Below are 23401 nucleotides of genomic sequence, written 5' to 3' on the forward strand. Positions count from 1 at the left end.
ACGGTTTTACAGGTTCCTTCTATAAAGTGTTCAGACAGCACTTAGCACCCCTTTTATGCTCTCTATTTACTGAAGTGGCCGAATTAGGAAGTTTCTCGAGAGAGTTTTTAGAAGCATCTATAATTGCGATTCCCAAACCGGGAAAGGATCCCCTTTATTGTGTCAGTTACAGGCCTATCTCACTAACACCTAGATTTAGAGTTTTGCGTTAGAAGGGGTGCATTAGCTACGCATGGTTTTTTCCCCCGGCACCTTTTAAACAACGTTGGTATTTAGAGTTTTCTGAAGGGCTGCGTTAGGCTCCAAAAAGGGAGGATACAGGCATATTTACTGCCACTTCAACCCTCAATACCAGCATTGCTTACGGATGCGGCCAGCTTCAAAAACGTGCTCATGCACGATTTCCCCATAGGAAACAATGGGGCAGTTTGGGCTGCAAAAAAGCAGCGTTCAGCTCCTAACGCAGCCCCATTGTTTCCTATGGGGAAACACTTCCTAAGTCTGCACCTAACACCCTAACATGAACCCCGAGTCTAAACACCCCTAACCTTACACTTATTAACCCCTAATCTGCCGACCCTGCTATCGCTGACCCCTGCATTACACTTTTAACCCCTAATCTGCCGCTCTGGACAACGCCGCAACCTACATTATACCTATGTACCCCTAATCTGCTGCCCCTAACATTGCCGACCCCTATATTATATGTATTAACCCCTAATCTGCTGCCCCAGACATAGCTGCTACCTTACCTACACTTATTAACCCCTAATCTGCCGACCGGACCTCGCCGCCACTATAATAAATGTATTAACCCCTAAACCACCTAACTCCCGCCTCAAAAACACTATAATAAATAGTATTGACCCCTAATCTACCCTCCCTAACATCGCTGACACCTAACTTCAAGTACTAACCACTAATCTGCCGACCGGACCTCGCCGCTACTATAATAAATGTATTAACCCCTAAAGCTAAGTCTAACCCTAACCCTAACACCCCCCTAAGTTAAATATAATTTAAATCTAATGAAATAAAATAAATCTTATTAAATAAATTATTCCTATTTAAAGCTAAATACTTACCTGTAAAATAAACCCTAATATAGCTACAATATAAATAATAATTACATTGTAGCTATTTTAGGATTAATATTTATTTTACAGGCAACTTTGTATTTATTTTAACCAGGTACAATAGCTATTAAATAGTTAATAACTATTTAATAGCTACCTAGTTAAAATAATTACAAAATTACCAGTAAAATAAATCCTAACCTAAGTTACAATTAAACCTAACACTACACTATCAATAAATTAATTAAATAAACTACCTACAATTATCAACAATTAAATCAACTAAACTAAATTACAAAAAAAAAAACAAACACTAAGTTACAAAAAAAAAAAAAATATTACAAGAATTTTAAACTAATTACACCTACTCTAAGCCCCCTAAAAAAATAACAAAGCCCCCAAAAATAAAAAAATGCCCTACCCTATTCTAAAATAAAAAGTTTACAGCTCTTTTACCTTACCAGCCCTTAAAAAGGGCCTTTTGCGGGGCATGCCCCAAAGAAAACAGCTCTTTTGCCTGTAAAAAAACATACAATACCCCCCCCAACATTACAACCCACCACCCACATACCCCTAATCTAATCCAAACCCCCCTTAAAAAAAAACTATCACTAAGCCCCTGAAGATCTCCCTACCTTATCTTCACTACGCCGGGTAACACCAATCCGTCCAGAAGAGGCTCCGAAGTCTTCATCCTATCCGGTAAGAAGAGGTCCAGAAGAGGCTCCGAAGTCTTCATCCTATCCGGCAAGAAGAGGACATCCGGACCGGCAAACATCTTCATCCAAGCGGCATCTTCTATCTTCATCCATCCGATGAGGAGCGGCTCCATCTTCAAGACCTCCGGCGCGGAACATCCTCTTCTCCCGACGACTAGACGACGAATGAAGGTACCTTTAAGGGACGTCATCCAAGATGGCGTCCCTCGAATTCCGATTGGCTGATAGGATTCTACCAGCCAATCGGAATTAAGGTAGGAAAAATCTGATTGGCTGATTGAATCAGCCATTCAGATTCAAGTTCAATCGGATTGGCTGATCCAATCAGCCAATCAGATTGAGCTCGCATTCTATTGGCTGTTCCGATCAGCCAATAGAATGCGAGCTCAATGAAGATGTTTGCCGGTCCGGATGTCCTCTTCTTGCCGGATAGGATGAAGACTTCGGAGCCTCTTCTGGACCTCTTCTTGCCGGATAGGATGAAGACTTCGGAGCCTCTTCTGGACAGATTGGTGGTACCCGGCGTGGTGAAGATAAGGTAGGAAGATATTCAGGGGCTTAGTGTTTTTTAAGGGGGGTTTGGGTTAGATTAGGGGTATGTGGGTGGTGGGTTGTTATGTTGGGGGGGTATTGTACGTTTTTTTACAGGCAAAAGAGCGGTTTTCTTTGGGGCATGCCCCGCAAAAGGCCCTTTTAAGGGCTGGTAAGGTAAAAGAGCTGTAAACTATTTATTTTAGAATAGGGTAGGGCATTTTTTTATTTTGGGGGGCTTTGTTATTTTTTTAGGGAGCTTAGAATAGGTGTAATTAGTTTAAAATTCTTGTAATCTTTTTTTATTTTTTTTTATTTAGTGGGGTTTTTTTGTAATTTAGTTTAGTTGATTTAATTGTAGGTAGTTTATTGAATTAATTTATTGATAGTGTAGTGTTAGGTTTAATTGTAACTTAGGTTAGGATTTATTTTACTGGTAATTTTGTAATTATTTTAACTAGGTAGCTATTAAATAGTTCTTAACTATTTAATAGCTATTGTACCTGGTTAAAATAAATACAAAGTTGCCTGTAAAATAAATATTAATCCTAAAATAGCTACAATGTAATTATTATTTATATTGTAGCTATATTAGGGTTTATTTTACAGGTATTTAGTTTTAAATAGGATTAATTTAATAAGAGTTAATTTATTTTGTTAGATAAAAATTATATTTAACTTAGGGGGGGTTAGTGTTAGACTTAGCTTCAGGGGTTAATACATTTATTATAGTAGCGGTGAGGTCCGGTCGGCAGATTAGGGGGTTAATACTATTTATTATAGGGTTTTTGAGGCGGGAGTGAGGCGGTTTAGGGGTTAATACATTTGTTATAGTGGCGGCGAGGTCCGGTCGGCAGATTAGGGGATAATAAGTGTAGGTAGGTAGCGGCGACGTTGGGGGGGGGCAAATTAGGGGTTAATAAATATTATGTAGGTGTCGGCGATGTTAGGGGCAGCAGATAAGGGGTACATAGGGATAATGTAGGTTGCGGCGGTGTACGGTCGGCAGATTAGGGGTTAAAAAAATTAATTATAGTGGCGGCGACATGGGGGGGACCTCGGTTTAGGGGTACATATGTAGTTTATGGGTGTTAGTGTACTTTAGAGCACAGTAGTTAAGAGCTTTATGAACCGGCGTTAGCCCATAAAGCTCTTAACTCCTGACTTTTTTCTGCGGCTGGAGTCTTGTCGTTAGAGTTCTAATGCTCACTTCAGCCAAGACTCTAAATACCAGCATTAGAAATATCCCATTGAAAAGATAGGATACGCAATTGACATAAGGGGATCTGCGGTATGGAAAAGTCGCGGCTGGAAAGTGAGCGTTAGACCCTTACCTACAAGACTCTAAATACCAGCGGGCAGCCAAAACCAGCGTTAGGACCCCCTAACGCTGGTTTGGACGGCTAACGCAGAACTATAAATCTAGGCGTAATAAATTTGGATGTCAAGCTTTACTCTAAATTGTTGGCTAACAGGATTGTTCACTTGTCAGACATCAGTGTCAGTTTGTCTACCTGCCTTGTTCACTTTTTTTTGTGCACTCAGCGTATGTAGCTGCTTTTTGTATTTTTTAATCTATTTCATTAAAAATCTTTTTATCTGGATTCCTGTGTGCAGAGCCTGCCTTTTTCCCTTTGCACTCATTACTTAGTGGCTTGATTTCGCCACGGCTACGGCTTTCCGCTTCTCTTGAGGAACTAATCTTTACCTACCGGATTCATTTCCGGTTTAGCACTGTGAGATTCGGAAGTTGCTAGGATCGTCACCCCTTTGTTTGTATCATTGTTCACTTGTTGGCTGCTATTATACAGATAGATCAAGTAGGCTTCACTTTTGGTAGACAAGGGCCTGACAATACCCATAAACTATTGCAGGCTAAACTAGGACTTCCCGTTGTGGCCCTGTCTTTAGATGCTGAAAAAGCATTTGACAGGGTCCGATGGGATTATATTTGGCAAGTGCTAAAGTAATTTGGCTTTCCCCCACAATTCATTAAAATGGTCCAGGCATTGTATTCTGCGCCTTTTGCAACTATTAGAGGTGTAGGTTTTAGATCTAAAACCTTTTCCATAACAAATGGCACCCGCCAGGGTTGCCCTCGTTCACCTTTGTTTTTCGCTATGGCTATGGAACCTCTTGCCCAAGAGATTAGACTTTCCCAGAAAATAGAAGGGGTCATGATAGGAGAGCGTACCGAGAAGATTGCCCTTTATGCGGACGACCTAACCATTCTGTTGACTAATCCAAGTTCTTCAATACCAGAAGTTTTTAAGACCTTGGAATCATTTGGGACTATAATTCTCTATAAAGTAAATATACACAAAACTGAAGCCCTAGCTATTAATATTGACCCTGAGACCCTTACTAATCTCAAGACCCGTTTCCCCCTTTACCTGGCATATGGAACTTATTAAACACCTAGGTGTATTACTTGGTCCTGATATGAATAAGGTCATTAAACATAACTTTGAGCCGTTGATTGCTGAAATCAAAAAACTTCTACAGCAGTGGGATTATAGGGAAATTTCCTGGATGGGGCGTATCTCCACCCTGAAAATGGCTATTTTGCCCAAAATTTTGTACCTATTCAGGTGCATACCCTTCACGATCCCGAAAACTTACCTCTCTCAGATTCATTCCGTATTTATCAACTATGTGTGGAGGGGGAAGTTGCCGAGAGTGGCGAACCGTATCCTCCAGTTACCAATAAGCAAATGTTGTATAGCTTTTCCCAATATACATTTATATCATGATGCAACCCGGTTGACTCATATTGCTGGGTGGAGCAATGAGGAGAAACAAGCGTGGTTTCTGTTTGAGGCAGCTATTATTCCTAAGAACCTCCACTTAAAAGACCTGATATGGATTCCCAAACATAGGCTCCCAGATATGCTGCTCACGAATAATATAATCCGTGACAATTGCCAGACCTGGCATAGACTTAGACATCACAAGAGAATAGCTCCACACAGCTCACCTATCCATAGTCTTCAGGGATTGCTGACGGGCCTTCCAGACATTCATAAATATGAGTGGTCCTCGTGGAACATTACTTGTATAGGGGACCTCTATAGACAAAAGAGGTTACTAACATCTAAACAAATAGTGGAGCAAGTGGATGAGGCTTCCAGGTGGCTAACGTTAGAAAGCTATAGAATACTGGGATATTGTCAGGCTTGGGGATTTCCCAAAACAAATTTGAGAGAATGTACTAATTGGGAAAAAAGATGGAAATCAGGGAACAAACTCATAAAACCACTTACAAATCATCATCTACTCCTCCATAGTGATTATAGTGAGGTAATGCCTTGGCAGATAAAGGCTTGGGGTCGTGAAATCAATGTTCAGATCACACCTATTGAAGTAGAACATGCGACAACGATTACTAAATCATCCATACATTGCATATCACATCTGGAAACATACTTTGAGGTTCTTTTAAAATGGTACTTAACTCCCCTCAAGCTGTCCAAGATATATCACATGGCCTCTCCGCAATGCTGGAGGGAATGTGGCCAACAGGGCACTGATATACATATATGGTGGTCTTGTCCAAAAATTTCTCCTTTATGGAATGAGACATTCTCCTTGCTCTCAGACCTAGGTATGACTCTTCCTATGTCCCCAGTCCTGGCCCTCTTACTTGTAGGTCTCCAGGACTTACAGAAATCTCAACAAATACTGGGAGCCACAGTCCTAAATGCTACTAAGGTCTGTATTGCTAGGGCATGGAAAAAGTCAGAAGCTCCAACTCTAGTCCAGATAACCCAACTCATAGAATACTTAGCTTCAATGGAAAGGGGCTTCTACAATGTGACTGAACGCATGGACAAGTATTGGACAATTTGGAGTAAATGGTTTCTCAAACCTCCTTAGACATCCAAATATTCCTTACTGCCATTCAGGCCTATCTGCTGGGTCCCTTCTCATTACCCTCTCCTATCCCCTACCCTACCCCCCCTTTTATTTTTCTCTCCCTATCTTTCCCTTACTATTCTTTTTTCAAATTCTGCTTTTAATCTCTGTAATGTTTTCTATGTATTGAACCTGCTAGGGGTTACAGGTCCTTACACTATGACATGTTTGTAGATTGTAACACAGGGAATATATATAGAGGATTTGTACGACACTCCTCAGTTAATTTAACGATATTGTATTTCCCTAACAGTGAACACGCACGGGTAGATATTCTAACTTTTTTGGTTTTTCCCCTCATAGATGTAGGTATGTGAGTAAAACTACAAGTTGGAATTTGCTACCTTGTAAAAAAACACATGCTAGTTATGTATAAAAAATTATCCTGTATTTTACTTGTGAGACTTGTTTGAAAGCCCGATTATAAGCTGGCTGATTTATGTACTACATTTTGCATTTATCTTGTACTGTGTTATACTTAATAAAGCTTTTTAAAACCGAAAAAAAAACAAAAACAAAAAAACAGGAAAGAGATACTGATCCCTAAACAAAATAGTAACACTAACCCCCTTAGATTTATTTCAACATATTCATCTCAAAGTGAGTGAATCTCAGACATTTTAAATAGGCATTAGCATGTCTTAAAAGCTGATGAACAACTACAATCAGTTCTCCCAGACAAACCCTTGCTTACCTTTAGAAGAGCTAACAACCTCAATGACTGTCTAACTAGAAGTCATTTTGATAGGAACGCAAGGAAACCTCCTTTGTATAAAGGATCCATTGCATGTGGCAATAGCAAAGTGTGCCAATATATGATTAAAAAACAAATTGTTATTGATAGATTCCAGAGTAAGTGGACTATTAATTATCATATTAATAGCAAAAGCACTATTGTAATTTATTGTGTGTCATGCAGCTGCAATCTATTCTACATAGGTATGCCACTAGGAGTCTGGGTAAAAGAATGACTGAACATCTAAGTAATATTAAGAACAGATGTGGAAACAGATAAAAAGATCATGAGTGTAGCAAGACACTTTTTACAATGCCATAAAGGAGATACCAGTGTCTTTAAATGCTGGGGCTTAGAAAAATTAAGACCAGGTATTAGAGGAGGGGATACAGAACAAGTGTCACTAGAAAAAGAAGCCAGATGGATATTCAAATTAAATTCAGTCATGCCTTATGGCATGAATGAAAATAATAATTACTGGGTGTTCCTTTAATTATGAGTAAGTAATTTAACTTTTAAGTATGGATTACTTTACGGTTAAAATAGCTATTTATCCCCCGAACAGTGTAACACAATATGGTTAAGACTCTAAGACAATACTTATAATCATTACAAGGAACATAGTATGCGCAGGGAATGGATTTTACGGTTGTTGTTAACTGAATGCAATGAAGGTATGTGATGGGATTAATAATTAAAAAGGCATTAAAATAGAATTGACAAAGTGAATATATATCAATCAGGAATGCCTTAACGTTATACCCCTATTTGAGAACAATAAGACTGACCTAAACTCAACAACCATATCCATATCGAGATTATGACAGTATGCCAGATTTAGGGAGTTAACATGACAGACATGTATTGTGAGGTTTGACAATTATGATGTATAGGAGAGTCACCAAGCTACAGATCGCTAATATGGTAATATTTGTATCAGGTAGTGACGAGCAGGGCCGCCACTAGAAATGTTGGGGCCCCTGACTTAACCATTGATCAGGCCCCCCCCCCCTCCTTTGACATGTGCAATTTTTGACCAAGTGACTAAAACGTATATGCACTTTATTCTTAAGTGTCTATTTAAACTTGGAAATGTTGTAAAGGTAGTAACATACACTGAAACACACACACACTCACACATAAGGATTCACATATAGACACTCTAGCAAACACGCAAAGAAACTCTGACACAGACACCCAAACAGACACTCAGCACTTGTTTACATTGACCTGACAAGTAATGAGGTAAACTACAGTTTTGTAAAAAAAAAAGGAGATTTAGAAAACAAAATATGGAGTTCTGATTATCTTTTTGTAAAGGAAGATGCCAACTAAATGATGACAACAGCATGCAGTGGCTGAAAGGAAGGGCCCTGAACTGCCTAAACAATAATTTAAAGGTTAAATGGTAGATTGGAAAGGTCTCATTAGTCTCAAAGTCTGTAGAAAGATGTGAATAATCAGTAGTAAGGTCAAAATGTCCTAAAAAAGGAACAGACAATGGACACACACAAACTCAAACCTGCACATACACCCAAGGAAACACCAACAGAGACAGCCTCAGAAAACACACAAAGACATACACACACAGAAAGACATACATACACACCCTCACTGAAACATCCACAGAAAATACACACCCTCACAGAGACATCCACAGAAAACACTGACATACATACACACACACACACACACCCTCACAGAGACATCCACAGAAAAAACAGACATACACACCCACCATCACAGAGGCATCCAGAGAAAATACACAAAGACAAACACACACCCTCACAGAGACACCCATAGAAAAAGCTCAAAGACATATGCACACACCCTCGCAGACATCCACAGAAAATGAACAAATACATACACACCCACCCTCACAGAGATACCAACAGAAAAAAAATACATACACACTCATGGAGACACAAACCAAACCACAAAGACATAAATACAGACACCCACAGAAACACTCACAGGAGGAAACATTTATGTACCTTGCATCCCCTAAATCAACAGTGTGTGACATGCATGATAAAAAAAAATGCAGAAATTAAGAGATCCCTTTTTAAAGAATCATTTGTAAATGTGCAAACAAAAATAATTCTGTGAATTCAAAATTGTACATTAATGATCTGGGTAGATGGCTAGATGAATAAAAGTACTTTTAAAAGGTTGATATATGTTTGTTTAATATTTTCCCCATTTTCCCCAACCATGAGCACCACTTCAAATATAGTGTACAGATGTTCCCATCTGTCAGCTGTACTTGTGGATTTTGAAAATGCTGTACGCTATATGGTCTTGGTGGAACCATAAGCTGTGGTACTCATACCATTAGATCTGGTTAAATGCAGGATTTAAGCTTGTTGGTATGCATTTCAAAATTAAGTCAGCTGTAGAGTAAACTGAACAGTTTTAAGTTAACCTGTCTCATTTCCAACACTGAGCAATCTTAGTCTGAGTGTATAACATGTTATGCAGACGTAAAAATCTTAGATAAAATGCCTCCTTGTATCTGTAAAGTCCTTGCATAAAGGGGCAGTAAACTGGAATATAATATATATCATTTGTGTATTGAGGAGGAAACATTTCTGCATGGTTTTAAATATAGAATTTCTACAGCATTGTCAAATAATCATAAATACACTGCTGCTAAAAACAATTGTGTTTTTATGGACCCCTGGCCCCACCATACAACTACTACCACACTGAAGTTACAATCTTAAATTGCACAAAGAAATAAAAAACATTGGCTAAGTAAGTCCTACCTCCTCTGCAAATGAAAGTGATCAGCCGTCTGACTCAGGCACACACTCTACAAATAAAGTGCCAAGTCTGTCTCACACTGTGCATAGTGGTTTAGTGCACACTCAGAAATCCTCTCAAATGCTAATACTTTACTCCTTGTAATAATAGTTCCCATGCTCAATTAGCACTCTGCTGTAGTACCCACTGGTGGCTGCCAAAATTTAGTTCTTGCCTCATGGGCCCCCCCTAGCCCATTGGGCCCCTGACAGGAGTCACCCCTGTCACCCCCTGATGGCGGCCCTGGTGACGAGTACTGCAGCATCACCTAACTGGGTCTATAATAATCTCTGGCTATTAAGTCTGTCTACATACACTATAGATGTGGTTTCAATGAAAAGGCATGCTCCAGTGTTTACGAGTATCAGCGCCTCCCATATTGATGCTAAACCGGACCCAGGCCAATCAGCAGCCAGTGATAGTGTAAACGCCCCCTCAATGAGCCAATGATGACTATGATAGGCTTGTGGGAAGGCGTGTATTAGAGACAATGCAAAAATTGGTCAATAAACATTTAGCAGGGTTTAAAAGGCAAAAGGTATTCATTTGCTTGGTTTGTTAAAACAATATTAAATTGAGAAAGGCCTGCTTAATGGCCGAAAAAGCATTTGTACAGTATTGTTAGATTTCTGTGTAAGTTACTCCTGGCACCTGAAGCCTACGCTTCCTGTTATAGGCCAGTAATACAGGGGAGTGACTCACAGTTTTCTCTATCTTGTTAACGTTTTTGTTGTGAGTGTGTGGTGTTGGGTTAATCTCAGTTTTAATTTACTTATTAAAGTTGATCTTTTAACTTATAGTCACTTCACCTTTAGTTCAGTTGATAAACTTAGCTGACTGTTATGCATTTAATAGGAAAGAGTGCTTATTAGCCCATCTGTCCTCTTTTTGTGTAAAATTAATTTCCTTCTTGGCAGTGAGAGTTCACAAAAACCATTATTAACCTATGGGAATTACTCTACCTGGCCACCAGGAGGAGGCAAATACACCCCAAACAAGACTATAATTGCCCCTCCCACTTCCTCTACCCTCCAGACGTACAGCAGAGGATAAGGAAAAGTGAAGAGGAATAGAAGGGGTACAGAGGTGCAAAACTACTGTCGCCACTACACATTTAGTATCTGGGCGGGGTTGTAGACTCACACTGCCAAGAAGGAAATTAATTTATCAGGTAAGCAAACATTTTATTTTCTATTGGCAGTGAGAGTCCACAGAAACATTCTTAGCCTATGGGAAACCAATACCCAAGCGGTGAAGTTCACAAATGTTCGGGAGGGAATGGTAGGGAAGGTAGTACTATTTACTATGCACCACCACTTGCGAAAGAGTGCAACAAAGAACAGGTTGCAGCTTTACAGATTTGTTCAACTGAAGCCTCATTTTTGAATGCCCAAGTGGTTGCCACAGCACAAGTGGAATGAGCTGTGATTCTCGAAGGGGGGTCTTGACCCGTTTTCTGATATGCAATGCAAATTAGACTCTCAACCAAAAGGAAATGGTTAGAGCTGAGGCTTTCTGTCCCTTGAGCTTAACAGTATACATGATGAAAAGGAAGAAGATTGACGAAATACCCTAGTAGCATGAAGGTAGAACTTCAACACTCTGACCACATACAAATTATGTAACAGTCTCTCCTTGGAGGATGATAGGTTAGGACAAAGTGAAGGAACCACAATCTCCTGGTTGATGTTATGAGTACTTACTACTTTAGGAAGAAAGCTTGGTTGTGTCCTCAACACAGGCAGCCTTATCCTGATGGATCAGCAGATATAGAGGATCACATATCAAAGCTGAAAGCTCTAAAACTCTGCAAGCCGAGGAAATAGCTATTAGGAAAACTACCTTCTGAGTGAGTAACTTAACATCAACAACATGCAGAGGCTCAAACTGAGCCCTCTGAAGAACCTTAAGAACTAAGTTTAGGCTCCATGGCAGAGCAACAAGTCTGAAAACATGCTTAATTCTAACAAGAGCCTGAACAAAACTCTTGAAAACCTGACAAACTAGTCAACCTTTTGTAAAAAGAAAACAGAAATGGCAGAGATCTGACCCTTGATAGAACTGGCCTTTCTCCAGACCCTCCTGGAGAAACTGAAGAATACGCAGAGTTTTCACTCTACACCAAGAGGAACCTCGCTGGGCACACCAGTGAAGATAAGTCCTCCACACCTTATGGTAAATACATCTGGTGACGGACTTGCAAGCCTTTATAAGGGTATTAATCACAATGAGCTCTCTGAGCTAAAATCAACTGTTCAATTTCCCGGCAGTCAGCCTCAGAGTATCTAGGTTTAGATAAAATAACAAACCCTGAGTCAGTAGGTCCTGACTAAGAGGCAGCCACCAAGGTTGAGCAGACAACAGGCACACCATGTCCTAAATGGCCACACAGGGGCTATCAAGATAGTTGGTATGCACTCCAAGCTACAACTTGGGGCAGAAGTACAATTGGTGTAAACAGACAGACCAAGTTGAATTTCCATGGAACTGCTAGAGCGTCCACTAGCTCTGACTGAGGATTCCTGAATCTCGATCCATATCTCAGTAGCTTTGCAATGAAGCAGGAAGCCATCTGATATATAACTGGAACACCCCATCTGTGGGCTAGTTCCAAAAATACCTCCTGATTTAGAGACCACTCCCCTGAGTGAAAAGTCTGCCTGCTCAGGAAATCTGCCTCTCAATTCTCCACACCTGGGATGTGAATAGCTGAGATCTGACATTGATGTATCTCCGCCCACTGCAGGATTCAAGACACCTTCTGCATTATCAGGGAGCTCCGAGTGCCTCCCTGATGGTTGATGTAGGCCACTGTCATGATGTTGCTGGATTTGAAAAAAATTCTCAACGTGCCTGTGGTGATTAGAATCCAAGAGGGGTGGTGGAAACTCGCTCCTAGAAGAACTGGGGTTGGTGACTGCCACCAAACCAGACTCTCATCTGGGCGTCAAGAGAGATGAGCTGCAATAGATGGTCTCCATTCCATTGTTTGAACATACACAACTGTAGTGGCCCCAGATGAAAGCAAGAAAACAATATAGCATCCGATGCCGCAACCATGAGGCCTACTACCTCCATGCATAGTGCTACAGATGGGTGAGCATTGGACTGAAGCAGATGACACACCCTCTGAAGCTTCTCCCTGCACTGGTCTGTAAGGTAGATGCACATGCTGACAAAATCTATGATTGTTCCTAGGAAATTTACCCTTGTAGCTGAGACTAGGGAGCTTATTCTGTAACCCTAGGCAAATAATGTCTAGCAGCCAAGAGTCCTGGACGGACTGACACCATTCCTTCTGGAACAGATAAAGTTTGCCCCCCACGAGACCTGGTCCCAGGTCAGGGGTGATCCCATCATTCTGGGGCCTGGGAGACTCAGTTTTAGTCACTTCTGCGTTCCTTTGATTCTTGTTCCGAAAAGGAACGAAAACGTCCTATCGGGTGACCCGTGGGTTTAGACTTCCTGACCAAACAGGGACTTACCCTTGAACAACATCAACAGCAGGGTTTTATACACGGGGACCTGCTAGCCAAAACCGCAAAGCTAGAGTTTTTTGCGTTTATGCAGATAATCTGCATGTGCAGCTGGAACAGGAAACAACCTCTTAAATGCAGATGAAGGGGCTAACAGAGTGCCTGGCTTCTTCCATTCCTTGGAGATTATTACGGAGATAATGTGTGGTACAGGAATAACATCCGGGGCCCTAGGCCTAGGTATAAATACTGATTCCAGTCCCAAAATATCTGTAAAAATAATATAAATCTCCTGTACAAAAACGTATGACCCATATTGTGTCTGAAGGGAAGCTGACTATGTCCCCCAGCTATGCTTGAGCACAAACAAGTACCTACTGATAGCCTATGGGCTGCATGAGTGCCTGAGTCACTTACTGACTGCAGCCCATCCAGTGCTTGTATAGCAGTGGATCTGAGAGGAAGTGCCCTGATGAAGTGCCTTTGATTTTTTCACTAGTGCTGTGTTTGCTGTTGTGCCTTGTACCAACATGTTATGTTTAGATAATTACAAAAAAAGCTAAGTTTTAAAAGTTATTAGACTTTCCTGTGTATCTTAGAGGAAATACCTGTATTCCCACAGGGGGAGGCTAAGGGACACCTGAGGGTAGTTATGGCTGAAATCCAATAGGGAGATGCTGTACATATAATAACGGTATTCCTATCCCCCTGTCTCATTCAGTTTTTAAGCAAATAGCGGAAGCACCTTGATCTTTCTCCTAGGAGCCAGAGAACAATCTGACGAGAGAAGGGAGGTGGGAGGGATTAAAGCTCTTATGTGGGCTCTCATTCTACTCATAGTGGCGGGAAGTATATTCCCACATGTTATGGAATTTCTATGGACTCATCATTATACAAAAGAAAAAAACTCACTAAGTGGATTGGTGTAAGTGGCCCATTCAGTATATGATGCTTAATTAAAAGATTCTTGCATAAGCAAAAATTCTAGTACAAATATAGCCTCAAAGCACATAAAACCCATATATAAATTAATATGAGTGTCATTTTGTTAGCACAAAGTTGCTAAAGTCTATTTATACCAGGGATAGGGAATCTTGGCCCTCCTGATGTTTCAGAACTACATTACCCATGATGCTTAGGCACTCTGAAGTCCAGTTGAGCATCATGTGAAATGTAGTTCTGAAACATCTGGAGGGCCAAGGTTCCCCATTCCTGGTTTATCTCTTCTGTGGTGGCTATTTATAGACTTATATGCATCAGTTTATATTAAAGTACTTGTCAGGTAATTAAAGAGACAGTAAAAGTCACAATTAAACTTACATGATTCAGATAGACCTAGAAATTTTAAACAACTTAGAGTACACTTAGATACGCTATGGAGCAGCCAAAGCACTACTGGGAGTTAGCTGAACACAATGTGAGCCAATGACAAAAAAGGTATATATATGCAGCCACCAATTGCCAGATAGCTCCTGAGCCTTATTATTTCAAACACTTTACTTCCCCACCTCAGGGGAAAAAACACCTGTGTACGCACATAAATACAAAGGTAAAATATTCAGCTCATACATTGGCATTCTACTCCAAGACAACATATACAAAAACTTTAACCAGAGTTCACCTAAGTTTAAAAATAAATCAGATCATTGCAGGGAGATAAGGTCCACTTTATAATATAGAAATAAACTGCCTTTTTATTGCATGATGACTAGTGAAACGAAAAAAAACAGAATTTATGTTTACCTGATAAATTACTTTCTCCAACGGTGTGTCCGGTCCACGGCGTCATCCTTACTTGTGGGATATTCTCTTCCCCAACAGGAAATGGCAAAGAGCCCAGCAAAGCTGGTCACATGATCCCTCCTAGGCTCCGCCTACCCCAGTCATTCGACCGACGTTAAGGAGGAATATTTGCATAGGAGAAACCATATGGTACCGTGGTGACTGTAGTTAAAGAAAATAAATTATCAGACCTGATTAAAAAAACCAGGGCGGGCCGTGGACCAGACACACCGTTGGAGAAAGTAATTTATCAGGTAAACATAAATTCTGTTTTCTCCAACATAGGTGTGTCCGGTCCACGGCGTCATCCTTACTTGTGGGAACCAATACCAAAGCTTTAGGACACGGATGAAGGGAGGGAGCAAATCAGGTCACCTAAATGGAAGGCACCACGGCTTGCAAAACCTTTCTCCCAAAAATAGCCTCAGAAGAAGCAAAAGTATCAAACTTGTAAAATTTGGTAAAAGTGTGCAGTGAAGACCAAGTCGCTGCCCTACATATCTGATCAACAGAAGCCTCGTTCTTGAAGGCCCATGTGGAAGCCACAGCCCTAGTGGAATGAGCTGTGATTCTTTCGGGAGGCTGCCGTCCGGCAGTCTCGTAAGCCAATCTGATGATGCTTTTAATCCAAAAAGAGAGAGAGGTAGAAGTTGCTTTTTGACCTCTCCTTTTACCAGAATAAACAACAAACAAGGAAGATGTTTGTCTAAAATCCTTTGTAGCATCTAAATAGAATTTTAGAGCGCGAACAACATCCAAATTGTGCAACAAACGTTCCTTCTTTGAAACTGGTTTCGGACACAGAGAAGGTACGATAATCTCCTGGTTAATGTTTTTGTTAGAAACAACTTTTGGAAGAAAACCAGGTTTAGTACGTAAAACCACCTTATCTGCATGGAACACCAGATAAGGAGGAGAACACTGCAGAGCAGATAATTCTGAAACTCTTCTAGCAGAAGAAATTGCAACTAAAAACAAAACTTTCCAAGATAACAACTTAATATCAACGGAATGCAAGGGTTCAAACGGAACCCCCTGAAGAACTGAAAGAACTAAATTGAGACTCCAAGGAGGAGTCAAAGGTTTGTAAACAGGCTTAATTCTAACCAGAGCCTGAACAAAGGCTTGAACATCTGGCACAGCGGCCAGCTTTTTGTGAAGTAACACAGACAAGGCAGAAATCTGTCCCTTCAGGGAACTTGCAGATAATCCTTTTTCCAATCCTTCTTGAAGGAAGGATAGAATCCTAGGAATCTTAACCTTGTCCCAAGGGAATCCTTTAGATTCACACCAACAGATATATTTTTTCCAAATTTTGTGGTAAATCTTTCTAGTTACAGGCTTTCTGGCCTGAACAAGAGTATCGATAACAGAATCTGAGAATCCTCGCTTCGATAAGATCAAGCGTTCAATCTCCAAGCAGTCAGCTGGAGTGAAACCAGATTCGGATGTTCGAACGGACCCTGAACAAGAAGGTCTCGTCTCAAAGGTAGCTTCCAAGGAGGAGCCGATGACATATTCACCAGATCTGCGTACCAAGTCCTGCGTGGCCACGCAGGAGCTATCAAGATCACCGACGCCCTCTCCTGATTGATCCTGGCTACCAGCCTGGGGATGAGAGGAAACGGCGGGAACACATAAGCTAGTTTGAAGGTCCAAGGTGCTACTAGTGCATCCACTAGAGCCGCCTTGGGATCCCTGGATCTGGACCCGTAGCAAGGAACTTTGAAGTTCTGACGAGAGGCCATCAGATCCATGTCTGGAATGCCCCACAGCTGAGTGACTTGGGCAAAGATTTCCGGATGGAGTTCCCACTCCCCCGGATGCAATGTCTGACGACTCAGAAAATCCGCTTCCCAATTTTCCACTCCTGGGATGTGGATAGCAGACAGGTGGCAGGAGTGAGACTCCGCCCATAGAATGATTTTGGTCACTTCTTCCATCGCCAGGGAACTCCTTGTTCCCCCCTGATGGTTGATGTACGCAACAGTTGTCATGTTGTCTGATTGAAACCGTATGAACTTGGCCCTCGCTAGCTGAGGCCAAGCCTTGAGAGCATTGAATATCGCTCTCAGTTCCAGAATATTTATCGGTAGAAGAGATTCTTCCCGAGACCAAAGACCCTGAGCTTTCAGGGATCCCCAGACCGCGCCCCAGCCCATCAGACTGGCGTCGGTCGTGACAATGACCCACTCTGGTCTGCGGAATGTCATCCCTCGTGACAGGTTGTCCAGGGACAGCCACCAACGGAGTGAGTCTCTGGTCCTCTGATTTACTTGTATCTTCGGAGACAAGTCTGTATAGTCCCCATTCCACTGACTGAGCATGCACAGTTGTAATGGTCTTAGATGAATGCGTGCAAAAGGAACTATGTCCATTGCCGCTACCATCAACCCGATCACTTCCATGCACTGAGCTATGGAAGGAAGAGGAACGAAATGGAGTATCCGACAAGAGTCTAGAAGTTTTGTTTTTCTGGCCTCTGTCAGAAAAATCCTCATTTCTAAGGAGTCTATTATTGTTCCCAAGAAGGGAACCCTTGTTGACGGAGATAGAGAACTCTTTTCCACGTTCACTTTCCATCCGTGAGATCTGAGAAAGGCCAGGACAATGTCCGTGTGAGCCTTTGCTTGAGGAAGGGACGACGCTTGAATCAGAATGTCGTCCAAGTAAGGTACTACAGCAATGCCCCTTGGTCTTAGCACAGCTAGAAGGGACCCTAGTACCTTTGTGAAAATCCTTGGAGCAGTGGCTAATCCGAAAGGAAGCGCCACGAACTGGTAATGTTTGTCCAGGAATGCGAACCTCAGGAACCGATGATGTTCCTTGTGGATAGGAATATGTAGATACGCATCCTTTAAATCCACCGTGGTCATGAATTGACCTTCCTGGATGGAAGGAAGAATAGTTCGAATGGTTTCCATCTTGAACGATGGAACCTTGAGAAACTTGTTTAAGATCTTGAGATCTAAGATTGGTCTGAACGTTCCCTCTTTTTTGGGAACTATAAACAGATTGGAGTAGAACCCCATCCCTTGTTCTCTTAATGGAATGGGATGAATCACTCCCATTTTTAACAGGTCTTCTACACAATGTAAGAATGCCTGTCTTTTTATGTGGTCTGAAGACAACTGAGACCTGTGGAACCTCCCCCTTGGGGGAAGTCCCTTGAATTCCAGAAGATAACCTTGGGAGACTATTTCTAGCGCCCAAGGATCCAGAACATCTCTTGCCCAAGCCTGAGCGAAGAGAGAGAGTCTGCCCCCCACCAGATCCGGTCCCGGATCGGGGGCCAACATTTCATGCTGTCTTGGTAGCAGTGGCAGGTTTCTTGGCCTGCTTTCCCTTGTTCCAGCCTTGCATTGGTCTCCAAGCTGGCTTGGCTTGAGAAGTATTACCCTCTTGCTTAGAGGACGTAGCACTTTGGGCTGGTCCGTTTCTACGAAAGGGACGAAAATTAGGTTTATTTTTTGCCTTGAAAGGCCGATCCTGAGGAAGGGCGTGGCCCTTACCCCCAGTGATATCCGAGATAATCTCTTTCAAGTCAGGGCCAAACAGCGTTTTCCCCTTGAAAGGAATGTTAAGTAGCTTGTTCTTGGAAGACGCATCAGCCGACCAAGATTTCAACCAAAGCGCTCTGCGCGCCACAATAGCAAACCCAGAATTCTTAGCCGCTAACCTAGCCAATTGCAAAGTGGCATCTAGGGTGAAAGAATTAGCCAATTTGAGAGCATTGATTCTGTCCTTAATCTCCTCATAAGGAGGAGAATCACTGTCGACCGCCTTTATCAGCTCATCGAACCAGAAACATGCGGCTGTAGCGACAGGGACAATGCATGAAATTGGTTGTAGAAGGTAACCCTGCTGAACAAACATCTTTTTAAGCAAACCTTCTAATTTTTTATCCATAGGATCTTTGAAAGCACAACTATCCTCTATGGGTATAGTGGTGCGTTTGTTTAAAGTGGAAACCGCTCCCTCGACCTTGGGGACTGTCTGCCATAAGTCCTTTCTGGGGTCGACCATAGGAAACAATTTTTTAAATATGGGGGGAGGGACGAAAGGAATACCGGGCCTTTCCCATTCTTTATTAACAATGTCCGCCACCCGCTTGGGTATAGGAAAAGCTTCTGGGAGCCCCGGCACCTCTAGGAACTTGTCCATTTTACATAGTTTCTCTGGGATGACCAACTTGTCACAATCATCCAGAGTGGATAATACCTCCTTAAGCAGAATGCGGAGATGTTCCAACTTAAATTTAAATGCAATCACATCAGGTTCAGCTTGTTGAGAAATGTTCCCTGAATCAGTAATTTCTCCCTCAGACAAAACCTCCCTGGCCCCATCAGACTGAGTCAGGGGCCCTTCAGAAATATTAATATCAGCGTCGTCATGCTCTTCAGTATCTAAAACAGAGCAGTCGCGCTTACGCTGATAAGTGTTCATTTTGGCTAAAATGTTTTTGACAGAATTATCCATTACAGCCGTTAATTGTTGCATAGTAAGGAGTATTGGCGCGCTAGATGTACTAGGGGCCTCCTGAGTGGGCAAGACTCGTGTAGACGAAGGAGGGAATGATGCAGTACCATGCTTACTCCCCTCACTTGAGGAATCATCTTGGGCATCATTGTCATTGTCACATAAATCACATTTATTTAAATGAATAGGAATTCTGGCTTCCCCACATTCAGAACACAGTCTATCTGGTAGTTCAGACATGTTAAACAGGCATAAACTTGATAACAAGTACAAAAAACGTTTTAAAATAAAACCGTTACTGTCACTTTAAATTTTAAACTGAACACACTTTATTACTGCAAATGCGAAAAAACATGAAGGAATTGTTCAAAATTTACCAAATTTTCACCACAGTGTCTTAAAGCCTTAAAAGTATTGCACACCAAATTTGGAAGCTTTAACCCTTAAAATAACGGAACCGGAGCCGTTTTGAACTTTAACCCCTTTACAGTCCCTGGTATCTGCTTTGCTGAGACCCAACCAAGCCCCAAGGGGAATACGATACCAAATGACGCCTTCAGAAAGTCTTTTCTAAGTATCAGAGCTCCTCTCACATGCGACTGCATGCCATGCCTCTCAAAAACAAGTGCGCAACACCGGCGCGAAAATGAGGCTCTGCCTATGCTTTGGGAAAGCCCCTAAAGAATAAGGTGTCTAAAACAGTGCCTGCCGTATTATTATATCAAAATACCCAGATAAAATGATTCCTCAAGGCTAAATATGTGTTAATAATCAATCGATTTAGCCCAAAAAAAGTCTACAGTCTTAATAAGCCCTTTTTGAAGCCCTTATTTACAATCGTAATAAACATGGCTTACCGGATCCCAGAGGGAAAATGACAGCTTCCAGCATTACATCGTCTTGTTAGAATGTGTCATACCTCAAGCAGCAAGAGACTGCTCACTGTTCCCCCAACTGAAGTTAATTGCTCTCAACAGTCCTGTGTGGAACAGCCATGGATTTTAGTGACGGTTGCTAAAATCATTTTCCTCATACAAACAGAAATCTTCATCTCTTTTCTGTTTCTGAGTAAATAGTACATACCAGCACTATTTCAAAATAACAAACTCTTGATTGAATAATAAAAACTACAGTTAAACACTAAAAAACTCTAAGCCATCTCCGTGGAGATGTTGCCTGTACAACGGCAAAGAGAATGACTGGGGTAGGCGGAGCCTAGGAGGGATCATGTGACCAGCTTTGCTGGGCTCTTTGCCATTTCCTGTTGGGGAAGAGAATATCCCACAAGTAAGGATGACGCCGTGGACCGGACACACCTATGTTGGAGAAATCAAATATTTATTGTGAATCATATTTTGCTTGACAAAGGATCAAAACGTAATTGTGTCTTGCAAGGATGCACTGTGATGCTAAACATGTTTTATGAAAGGGACGTTAAAGACAGTAAACATTTTTATATAATAATATAAAATGTTTAATTATGTATATCAAAAAACACTTTCCAATATACTTGTATTATTTATTTTGTCCCCTTTGCCCGTAATTTAATGTGGTCTTTCTATTTCATGTTAGAAGTGGAAGTGCAGGAACATGAAACCCAATTTTTTTTATTTTATGATTCAGATAGAGTAGATAATTATAAACAACTTTCCAATTTACTTCTGTAATCAATTTTACTTCATTCTCTTTGTATTCTTTACTGAAAGAGTGGCAATGCACTACTGAGAGCTAACTGAACATATTGGTAAGCTAATGATATGAGGGATATATGTGCAGCCAACAATCGGCAACTAGCTCCCAGCTCCTGAGCCTACCTAGGTAAGCTTTTCAACAAAGGATACCAATAGAACAAACCAAATTGGAAAGTTGTTTAAAATTGTATGGGGTTCATGTCCCTTTAGCACTGCTATATGCTTCATAGGCACAGCCACTGGCAGCTGCAGAGAAAAAAAACTAGGTTAAAAAATATGGTGGTGCTCATTGTTTTATGGACACTAAAACTTTATAAATATTTTTTCCATGTCAAACAATTGAAATTTTTTTTTTTTTTAAATGTATTTTTATTTGCTTCAAATACATAATTACATTTAGCATTTATTTAAGGCTAGAGTATGAGTGGAGCACTATCGTTTGCATGTAAGCGATATTGGGTAATCCTAGCATTACCCGGGTAAAGCCGACATTAGCCAAGCGGCTGTGGTAAAGCCTGATGTAACGTGATAAAGCTCCTCAGAGTCACCGCATTAAAAACATTTATACGATGTACTGTAATTCACACATCTTCACTGTCTTTTTTGTCTCCGCTTGGGGGATTCAAGAGGGGCAAAGGTTCAACGTTCACTTGGGGTGGATGCCAGAGGATCGGCCGGGGACTTCCTTCAACTACATAGGCAGAGGCAAAAAAATATAGTGTAGATGGGGGGGGAATTACATTTCTTCTGGCTTTGCCCAGACCCACTTGGGTAATGTCAGCTTTACCCCGGTAATCCTAGGATTACCCAGATTTCGGACTTTACCCATAACATATATCTATACATATGCATATTTAAAGCTAGTTGTCCAAGAAGATTTATATTATAGCTGGTAAAGGGAATAGTTATCCCAGAGACTGCCACAAACTATGTTGTTGCTGTGTCTAATTTGTTTTAATCAATATTTGTATATTTTAGCTGTAGTTTACACGGCTGGTTGCTAGGCAACGGGCGCCGCCTGATGACGTACACACCGAGCCGCGCAACAGCCGTTATGCGCAGAAGTTTGGCATGCACTGGGGGGTGAGTAGTATATAAGTCTGTATTATAGCAATTATTAGTAAATGGTCTGAGGATGGGGGTGAAACCCCGAAAACGTAACATAAGTAATGATTGATTTAAATCCGGAGAGTGCCTTCTTTGTCCATGGATATACTTTGAAAGCTTGTTGTGCTCAGATGCCCCTATCTTAGACCATCACTGGAGTTTATTCTGTACCACACTGTATATAGTCTATCTGCTCCACTGCCTATGTGGTCTGTTCTATGTTGGAAAGACGAGTGACAACCTTAGGACAAGGATGGCCAACCATCGGAGTGACTTACGTCAAGCATTGAAGAATGGAGAATCTGATCAGCCGGTAGCACGTAATTTCCAACAGTGTGGACATAATGTTGCAGATCTTCGATACTTTATCATAGACCATGTTCCCGCTTTAAGAAGAGGAGGTGACAGAAATAAAATACTTCTGCAGAGAGAAGCCAGATGGACATTCGAATTAGAGACTCTGACCACAAAGGGTCTGAATACAAAGCTAGAATGGCATAGCTTTATATAATATGTCCTCTTAAATATTTGGGACTGCAGCTCCTAATAGGGGGTCAGCCTGACTAGTACATTATGGTCCCCACGAGATCTAATTCTGTTTCTCTTTTGTTTCTCTCTTAGTGGTCTTTTGTATTTATGTTCAACATGTGCTTTGTTTTCTATTCTTTTTATCTTTTTCTTTTGGTTATGTCCCATTATCTTTTTGCTATGTCCCCTTTCTGTTCTGCTTAGTTTTCTTTTTCATTTCTCATCTCTATTTTATCTTCTTGTCTGATTATCTTTATAGCTGCTCTAACATAAAGATCACACTATTTTTTAGTATGGTCCCTTAGTTTAATTGCAGCTTATATCATCATACCATAGCAATTAGAACTGACAGTTAGCCGCCAATAGTATATCTGCGATCATGTTTGTGGGACTTGAGGGTGTTAGGTTATTTCAACTTTTTCGGCTCCAATGAAGTCTATGGGTGAATGCGATTTTGTGTTTGTGACTTTTCAAAGTCTATTTATTAGCATGATGCTACGAACGCAAGATCGTAAACTTTTTACTTTCAAGTCGTAATACGAGCATGAATCTCTGA

The 23401-nt window shown here is 41.2% G+C and overlaps 1 protein-coding gene across 1 annotated transcript in view; it reads right to left on the minus strand.

Moving 5' to 3' along the window:
• Positions 1–23401, minus strand: part of LOC128652441 (ultra-long-chain fatty acid omega-hydroxylase-like) — a 204891-nt gene that overhangs the window by 172362 nt on the left and 9128 nt on the right. The window lies entirely within an intron of this gene.

Source organism: Bombina bombina, chromosome 3 (assembly GCF_027579735.1).
Source record: "Bombina bombina isolate aBomBom1 chromosome 3, aBomBom1.pri, whole genome shotgun sequence".
Classification (NCBI taxonomy): Eukaryota; Metazoa; Chordata; class Amphibia; order Anura; family Bombinatoridae; genus Bombina; species Bombina bombina.